Here is a 10075-nt window from a genome sequence, read left to right on the forward strand (position 1 = left end):
TCAGTGTCATATGGTTTCCCCGACACAGCCCATCTGGGCCTTCTTGGAATTAGGCTGGGGGCCTGGACCTCTTAAATGCCTCTGCTTTCAGACGCATAGATGAGGATTCTCTCTTTTTATTCTTGGAATAATACGGAGTTAAAGATTATTATCCTGTTTTAAAGATGAGAAATTTGAGGCCCAGGCAGGTGAAAGGCTTTTCAAACATCACACAGCATGGGGGCGCCTGGGTGGCTCAGTTGGTTAAGCATCCCACTTCAACTCGGCCCAGGTCACGAACTCACGGTTCTCAGTGATCTCAATGATCTCATCGTTCGTGGGTTCTCAGGTCATGATCTCATCGTTCGTGAGTTCGAGGCCCATGTTGGGCTCTGTGCTGACAGCTCAGAGCCTGGAGCCTGCTTTGGATTCTGTGTCTCCTGCTCTCTCTGCCCCTCCCCCGCTTGTGCTCTGTCTCTCTAAAAATAAATAAGCATTAAAAAAAAAAAAAGATCACACAGCATGTATCAGTGGTATGGGGCTGAGACCTGTGTATTTGTAAAGGCTGCTCCTGAGTGAAGGAGGGGACTGTGGGGATGGGGAAAAGGGGAAGGGGAGCCCTAGCCTCCAGGGATGGGCCTGGCACCCTCCCAGGAGGGTAAACTGCCTGTCTGTTTCTTCCCAGATAATTTCCCAGCCATGGCCCAGCCTTAGCTCCCTGGCTATTTCCATTTTTCTTCCTTATTGCCAAGTGGTCAAAGTCCAAGCCACCCAGTGTCCCTTGCCTCTTCCCCACCCTTCTGCACACTGGCCTGGGCTTCCGGGAAGAAATCTAGGCAAAGCTCTAGTCCCTTACCCTCTACCAACACACTGTGACACGCTGGCAGCTTACTGCCATTCACTGGACCTCAGTTTCCCCATCTGTCAAATGGGGATAATGATTACTTTCTCTGCCTCCTAGATCTCTATGGTATAAATAACTTGAGAGACATGAGAGTGGGTAGAAACCTGGCCAGAGAAATGCAAGCAGTAATCCCCCTTTTCCTAGAACATTTAACAACCAGGCATGGCCCAGTGCACTTCACCTGAAGGCTGGGTCTTCCCAGGGCATGGCCTCCGGGCTGGGCTGCTCAGCTGAAGAGAGGGTTCAGTCCTCTTTGATTATTCAAACACTTCCTCCATGTAAATAAAACAATCATGCACAAACCCTACCATATTCTGGGGTGTCTAGGTGGCTCAGTCTGCTGAGCGACCGACCCTTGATTTCGGCTCAGGTCAGGGTTGTGGGGTCGAGCCCTGCATGGAGCCCCTTGTAGGGCTCCACGCTGAGCATGGAGCCTGCTTAGGATGTCTCCCTCCCTCCGCCCCTCTTTTCTGCTTGCGCATGCTGTCTCTCTCTAATATAAGAATAAATAAAAATTAAAAAAAAAACAACAAACCCTGGGGCGCCTGGGTAGTGCAGTTGGTTAAGCGTCCAACTCTTGATCTCAGCTTAGATCATGATCTCACAGTTTGTGAGTTTGAGCCCCGTATTGGGCTCTGTGCTGATGGTGCGGAGCCTGCTTGGGATTCTTTTCTTCTCTCTGCCCCTCCCTGCTTGTTTTCTCTCTCTGTCTCTGTGTGTGTGTGTGTGTGTCTCTCTGTCTCTCAAAATAAATAAATAAACTTAAAAAAATTAAGCCCCCCCACCATATTCTATTTTAGGAGTGTATATACATATGCATAAAACAAAAAAACAAAAAACAAAAGATCATGCTTGTCTGAGAGGAGAAGGTACTTAAAGGGGACCTTGGGATGTTTACAATTACAAATTCTAGACGCTGTGAAAGGGGATGTTTGTCATTTGTATTTTTTTCCTATCTTTTACTTTTCTAAAAACATTTCAGGGGCGCCCGGGTGGCTCAGTCGGTTAAGTGTTTGACTTCAGCTCAGGTCATGATCTCATAGTTTGTGGGTTCGAGCCCCACATCAGGCTCTGTGCTGACAGCTCGGAGCATGGAGCCTACTTCAGATTCTGTCTCCCTCCCTCTCTCTTTCCACCCCCCCCCCACTTGCACTCTGTCTCTGTCTCTGTCAAAAATAAATAAACATTAAAAAAATTAAAAAATTTTCATTGTAGGAAACTTGGAGGAAATAACAGGAAAGTATAAAGAAGAAATCAGAGCTACCCATAATCCTCCCTGCCCTCACGGACAACCCCACTCACACTTTGGAGGGTCTTTTCCCGTGTACATTATCATTTTCTCCCTTTCTGAATCTCCTTCCCTCTGGCTCTACTTTGCCACCCTTCTCATCACCCTGATCTGTTGCCCTCCCTGTCACCCCCCCCCCCCATCCATCAAGGACTTCAGAATTTCTGTCAGGCAGTCTGTCCTAATGTCCTGTCGATCCATGCAGATAACCCTCCAATACCCTTCCTTGATCTCCTTGGTGACCTTCGTCATGACCCTGCCATCCTCTCTGGGGCCACACCTTGGATGTTCCCCTCTGGAACCCCAGCCTCAAGGGTTCCCACAAGGCCCCCTCCTGCAGAATGCCTGTCTTCCGACTCCTAGTGCCTCATCCCCTGACTTCACAGAGGCCACTGGCCCATTCTGTTTCCTTCTGTTCAGTCAGCCTCTCCTGGCCGCTGGTCCAGCAAGCCTACACCACAAGGCTGAGCGTCTGAAGGCCAGCACAGTGATCCAGGTGAGGAATGCAAAGTAGAGGACTTGAGCTTGAGGAGGAGAGGGGGATTTGAGCCGTGTGATTGGTGTGCACCATTCCAAACCCTCTCACCTCCTCTCTCCTCCTCCCAGGCGTTCCTCCAGCTCCACACATGGACCCCACTCCATCCCTCATCCTTCCTGCCCCCCCCCCCCAATCCTCCCTGTCAGCCTGTAAACACGCCCTTGTCTCTTGGATCCTAAGATGACACCCCCGCCCCTTGACTCCCTTTGCATTTCTAGCTACTTCTTTTTCACTCCTTTTTCCCTTCCCCTCCACACTTCTGGAGTGAATCGTCCTTCTGTGCTGCCCATCTTCTCAACTACTGCTCCCTCCCCATCCGCAGCAAGGTGCTTCAGCCCTCTGCCGGAGGAGCCCTGTCTGGGTCACCAGGGACTTCTAACTTGGCTGGATCCAATGGAAGCATTTCCGCAAGGCTGGTTAGTCACCCCCCTGCACTCACAGAGCACACTCCTTGTTCCTGGTTGTTCCTTCTCCGTCTCCTTTGTGGACTTTTTTTTACACTTATTTTATTTAATTCCAGTATAGTTAACATACAGTGTTATGTTCGTTTCGGATGCACAATATCATGATTCAGCAATTCTATACATTACTCAGTGTTCATCAAGGTAAGTGTACTCTTTTTTTTTTTTTTAATTTTTTTTTTTAACATTTATTTATTTTTGAGACAGAGAGAGACAGAGCACGAACAGGGGAGGAGCAGACAGAGAGGGAGACACAGAATCTGAAACAGGCTCCAGGCTCTGAGCTGTCAGCACAGAGCCTGACGCGGGGCTCGAACTCACGGACCGTGAGATCATGACCTGAGCCGAAGTCAGACGCTTAACCGACCAAGCCACCCAGGCGCCCCAAGGTAAGTGTACTCTTAATCCCTTCACCTATTTCACTCAGCCTCCCCCACTCACTCCCCTCTGGCAGCCACCAGTTTGTTCTCGAAGGTTAAGAGTCTGTGTTTTGGTCTGTCTCTTTCTTCCTTTGGTGCTTTGTTTTGTTTCTTCTCGAGTGACATCATCTCTGACTGGCTTATTTCGCTTAGCGTTGTACTCTCTAGCTCCATCCATGCTGTTGCAAATGGTTCTTTGTGGACCTTTTGTGATCCGCTCTACCTTTAGATATTGGTAATCCTTTTTGTATCTTTTCTGCTTCCTTTATTGTTCCCGTTGGTTGGCTCCTATTGTCTCATGGCTCTCCTTTTATATGACAGTTCTCAAATCACCATCCCCAGACTACCTCCCCTGAGCATCGGACTCAAATATCCAGTCTCCTGACTTTCCCACCAGTCATCTCAAGCTGGACAAGTACCAGCTGATCATTTCCTCTTTTCTCCCAAACTGCTCCTTGTATATTTTCTGTTGGTGGCATCACCATGTACCCAAGTCAAAAACCTGGGAGTCATTTTTTTTACTCTTTCCTCTCTTCTTTTTATTTTTCTTTCTTTTTTCTTTTTAATATTTACTTATTTTTGAGAGTGAGCAGAGGAGGGGTAGAGAGAGGGGGACAGAGGATCCAAAGCAGGCTCTGTGCTGACAGCAGAGAGCCTGATGTGGGGCTAGAACCCATGAACCATGAGATCATGACCTGAGCCGAAGTCGGAGGCTTAACTGACTGAGCCACCCAGGCGCCTCACTTCCCTCTCTTTCTATACAGAGTCAATCATCAAGTCCTGCCAAGTTACATCCTAAGCAATTCTGGAACAAGTGCTTTCCTCTTTGTCCCTGCTACTATTGCCCTTGTTCATATAACATCTCTCACCCCCAGCTGTTTTTCCACACACCACTGGGTACTCTTCCTAAAGTATAAATCCGATTATGTCATGGGGCGCCTGGGTGGCTCAGTCGGTTGGGCTTCCGACTTCAGCTCAGGTCATGATGTCACGGTCTGTGAGTTCGAGCCCCACATCAGGCTCTGTGCTGACAGCTCAGAGCCTGTAGCCTGCTTTGGATTCTGTGTCTCCCTCTCTCTCTGTCCCTCCCCCGCTTACACTCTGTCTCTCTGTCTCTAAGAAATAAATAAACGTTAAAAAAAATCAGATTATGCCTCTCTTCTGCTTAAAATCAGCAATCTAAAAGAAAATTCAAAAGACATAAATAAATGGGGGGTGGGCACCTGAGTGGCTCAGTTGATTGAGCGTCCGACTTTGGCTCAGGTCATGATCTCACAGTTGGTGAGTTCAGGCCCCACATCAGGTTCTCTGCTGTCATTGTGGAGCCCACCTTGGATCCTCTGTCCCCCCCTCTCTCTGCACCTCCCCTGCTCATGCTCTTTCTTTCTCAAAGATAAATAAACATAAAAAAAAAAGACATAAATAAATGGAAAGCCATCCTGGGTTCATGGATTGTAAGACTTAATATTGTTAGGATGGAATTCTCCCCAATTGATCTGCAGATTTGTTGCAACCTCTATCAAAATCCAAGCTTCCCCCATTTTTGTTTTGTAGAAATTGACAAGATGATCCTAAAATTCATATGGAAATGCAAAAGATCCAAAATAGCCAAAACAATCTTGAAAAAGAAACAAGTTGGAGGACACACACGTTTCAATTTCAAAATTTACTCCAAAGCTACAGTAATCAAGACAATGTGATACTGGGCATAAGGATAGACATATACGTCAATGGAATAGATTTGAGAATAAGCATATAAAGAAACCAGAAATAAACTAGAACTAAAAATACGTATGTGGTCAATTGATCTTTGACAAGGGTACCAAGGTGGTTTAGATAGGGCGCCTGAGTGGCTCGGTTGAGCGTCCGACTTTGGCTCAGGTCACGATCTCACAGTTTGTGCAGCTGAGCCCAGAGTGGGGCTCTGTGCTGATATCAAGGAGCCTGCCTGGGATTCTCTTTCTCCCTCTCTCTCTCTGCCCCTCCCCAGCTCACATGCTCTCTCTCTCTCAAAATAAATAAATAAACTTAAAAAAGGAAGAAGAAAGAGTAGAGGCACTTGGCTGGCTCAGTCACTAGAGCACATGCCTCTTGATATTGGGTTTGGGAGTTCAAGCCCCATGCTGGGTGTGGAGCTTAATTGAAATAAATAAATAAAACAACCATTGACTTGGAGAAAATATTTGTGAAGCATATATATATATATATATTTGTGAAGCATATTGTGAAGCATAAGGTTCTAGTATCCAGAATAGACAAAGAACTATTACGCGCATGAAGATGCCCAATCTCATTAGTCAGTAGGGATATGCAAATAAAAACCATAATAAGACGCTACTTCATCCCCACTAGGATAGCTGGCTATAACCAAAAAGACAGACATAACAAGTGTTGAGGATGTGGAGAAATTGGAACCCTCATTCACCACTGGTGGGAATGCAAAATGGCGCAGCCACTTTAGGAAAGTTTGGCAGTTCCTCAAAAAGCGGAACAGAGAGGTACCGTACAACCGAGCTTTTCATTCCTAGGTACGTACCCAAGAGAACTGAAGATACATATTCACACAAAAATTTGCACATGAATGTTCAGAGCAACTTTATTCGTAATTACCTCACCACATCCAAAACAGGAATCCATGCTCTCTGCCTTCTTCCTTGTTACCATAAATGAAGTCTTCTAGGGTCTTTTTTTTCTTTCTTTCTTTCTTAGAGACAGAGGGAGAGTGTGAGTGGGGAGAGGGGCAGAGGGAGAGAGAGAATCCCAAGCAGGCTCCGTGCTCATTGCGGAGACTGATGCGGGGCTCAGTCTCATGACCCCGGGACCATGGCCCGAGCCGAAATCGAGAGTCAGGAACTCAACCGACTGAGTCACCCAGCCGCCCCCTCTTGGGTCTTTCTAAGAGAAGTTCTCTCCTTATCAAGGGCTTTGCTTCTGCAATTATATCCTTTCTTTCCTGCAACATCTAGCACTTCTTCACCAGTTAACACCCAGACATATCTCCACATCTGTGTATCTCCATCTTAAAACAATACAAAACACACACACACACACACACACACACACACACACACTGCCCCCAGACTCTCTGCTTTCCTTCCTCCTTCCTCAAATCTCATTTGGCAAAAGCTTCTATCTGCAGCCTCAATGATTCTTTACCTTCATGGGATGCCCATCTTGACTGACCCTTCATGATAGCATACCTGAAAATTTGGGCAAAGACCTCTTCTCTCTGTCTGCACCCTCTTTTTCAATGATCTCAGCCAGTCCCTTGGCTTCTATATTATCAAGATGTCAATGGCCCCTGTGTGTATCTCCAGCTCTGAGCCCTCACCATGTGCCAAGCTTTTGTGCCCAGCTGCCTGCTTGTCATATCTACTTGAATGCCTAACGCCCGTCTAAACTTAGTGGACTCAGGAAGAGCTCTTGGTTCCTCTCCCCTTGATTCATTCTTCCCCTAGTCTCTCTCATCTCAGTAAACAGCACCGCCATCTACCTACACGTTCAAGCCCAAAGCACAAAAGCCTTTCCTGATTCCTCCCTTTTACTCATTCTCCATATTCTACCCATCTGCAAGCCCTGTTGCTCTGTCTCCAAACTATGTATTATGTCAAACGGCTTCTCTCCATCTCCGCTGTCCCTCCCTTCATCCAGCAGCCTCCCAACTGGCCTCTCTACTTCCACCCCTACAACCCACTTTCTACACAGCAACCATTTACTTTCAAAAAAGGCCTACGTAGGGCTTCACTGTGGCCTGCAATGCCCAGCACGCCCTGGCTCCCCTCTACCTCTCCAGCATCATATCCTATCACTCTCCCCTTGATTTCTACCCATCAGCCACACTGCTCTTCCTTCCTTTCTTTCGAGCCACCAAATTAGTTCAAAAAAATTTTTTTAAACATTTATTTATTTTTGAGAGACAGAGAGACAGAGCACAAGTAGGGGAGGGGCAGAGAGAGAGAGAGAGAGAGAGACGGAGATAGAATGTGAAGCAGGCTCCAGGCTCTGAGCTGTCAGCACAGAGCCCCATGCGGGGCTCAAACTCACCACCCGTAAGATCATGACCTGAGCCAAAGTCGGACGCTAAACCGACTGAGCCACCCAGGGGCCCCTAATCATCCTATTTTCTTTGCTTCTCCTTTTTTCAGTTTTATTGAGAAATAATTGACATACATCACCGTATAAGGTGTAGGGTGTACAGTTTTATTTTCTTCGAAGCATTTCTCTCTAGGTGAAATAATCTTATTGATTTATTTCTTTATTAATTTTCAGTTCTTTCTACAAGAATGTGGGCCCTATGAGAGCAGAGGCCTTAAGTATCTCGTATATAGCTCACCACTCAATGCCCAGCGCCTGGAACAGTCTCAGGGACACAGTAGGTGCTTGGTGCATATTTGTTAATGGATAAATAAAGCATTAAATCAGTGCTCCTCAAAGTGTGGTCTACAAACTCCTGAGCATCCCCCAAATCTTTTCAGAGGCTCTGTGAAGTCAGAGCTATTTTCATAATAAATACTAAGATGTTGTGTTGCCTTTTTGGTGGTGGGAAAGCAATGGCGGATACAGCAGCTGGCCCCTTAAGATAAAGCGAGGCGAGGCTCCAGGCTGTATTTGTAATCGCTGTATTCCTCACTTCTGTGTGTGCTCAGCAAAGGAAACAAATACAGCAGTTTCATTCAAGAATGACTTGATGAGGGTCCCCTGGGTGGCTCAGTTGGTTAAGCGGCTGACTCTTGATTTCAGCTCAGGCCATGATCTCGTGGTTTGTGAGCCCCAGTCCCACATCGGGCTCCGTGCTGACAGTGCTGAGCCTGCTTGGGATTCTCTCTCCTTCTCTCTCCTCCCCTTCTCCTTGTTCATGCTCTCTCTCTCTCTCCCTCCCTCAAAATAAGTGAATAAACTTAAAGAAAAATTTCAAAGACTGACTTGATGAAACAGTACAAATTATTAACTTTACTAAATCTCTACCCTTGACTATACTTCTTTAAAAAATTGTTTTTGAATGTTTTTATTTATTTTTGAAGGAGAGACAGACAGAGCATGAGTGGGGGAGGAGCAGAGAGAGGGAGACACAGAATCCGAAGCAAGCTCCAGGCTCCAAGCTGTCAGCAGAGCCCAACGCGGGGCTCGAACTCACGAACTGTGAGATCATGACCTGAGCTGAAGTCGGACGCTTAACCGACTGAGCCACCCAGGCGCCCCATTGACTATCCTTTATTTATTTATTTATTTATTTATTTATTTATTTATTTTTAAAATTTTTTAATGTTTTATTATTTATTTTTGAGACAGAGAGAGACAGAGCATGAACGGGGGAGGGTCAGAGACAGAGGGAGACACAGAATCTGAAGCAGGCTCCAGGCTCTGAGCTGTCAGCACAGAGCCGGACGCGGGGCTCGAACCCATGAACCATGAGATCATGACCTGAGCCGAAGTCGGACACTCAACAGACTGAGCCACCCAGGCGCCCCGACTATCCTTTTTTTAAATATTTTGACAGGGTGGGAAGAATTCTGCTATATGCCTAAGTACCATGGTTGTCTCAGGAAGAGCACTTGTGGAATTGTTTTGAGTTGCAAGTTGAACGCCATTTTTACCTGGAAGAAGGATTGAAAGACAGACCATGGTTATGCAGATGGAGGGTTTTTTCTCATTTTTTTATTTTTGCAGACATTTTCTCTAAAATGAAAGAAGTGAGCCTATTGACTCAAGGGGGAAATTGACAATATTTGCTGCTAATAAAATTTCAGCTTTTGAGTGAAAATTAGCCTTTTGGAATGTTTGTATCCACCACTGTGAGTTTAGTAGCTTCCCAATACTTAAGGACTTAAAAAAAAAATTTTTTTTTAATGTTTATTTATTTTTGAGAGAGACAGAGACAGAGCAGGGGAGAGGCAGAGAGAGAGGGAGACATGGAATCCAAAGCAGTCTCCAGGCTCCGAGCTGTCAGCACAGAGCCCGATGCAGGGCTCGAACTCACAAGCAGTGAGATCATGACCTGAGCTGAGGTGAGACGCTTAACCGACTGAACCACCCAGGCGCCCCTACTTAAGGACTTCTGATGAGATCAATGGTGACATTAATGAATATAATTTCTTTTAGATTGTATAATAACATGTGTCGACATTTAGTAGATCTCCATAGCTCAGTGAACCCTATTTTCCAAGTGTTACAAAATCAGTCATGGATAAAAGATGCATTCAAAGTGCATAATAGACCAATGTATTTTAACTTAATGAAAAATTGGTTTCAGATTCCACACTGAAACTAAATTTTGCAAGTCTTCATTTGTTAAGTTTTGGTATAGTATCAAAGAAGAATATCCACATACTTACCAGGCGAGGGAAAACCGTGATCATAAAGGTGCTTTTCTGGGCAAGGCCCATCCATTGCACTTCTCGGGGTGCCGTTCTCTTCAATTTCCCCAAATGCGGGAGACTTGGTTGTGTAATTTAAGGCAGTGGGGGACTGCGTTCACTTTCTTCTCTT

At 46.0% G+C, this 10075-nt stretch overlaps 1 non-coding gene across 1 annotated transcript; it reads left to right on the top strand.

The window, feature by feature from the left end:
• Positions 1-9913: 9913 nt before the first annotated feature.
• Positions 9914-10075, top strand: LOC122229100. The gene has a single exon (XR_006206956.1). It is a non-coding gene; the product is annotated as a U1 spliceosomal RNA (small nuclear RNA).

Source organism: Panthera leo, chromosome C1, assembly GCF_018350215.1.
Source record: "Panthera leo isolate Ple1 chromosome C1, P.leo_Ple1_pat1.1, whole genome shotgun sequence".
Classification (NCBI taxonomy): Eukaryota; Metazoa; Chordata; class Mammalia; order Carnivora; family Felidae; genus Panthera; species Panthera leo.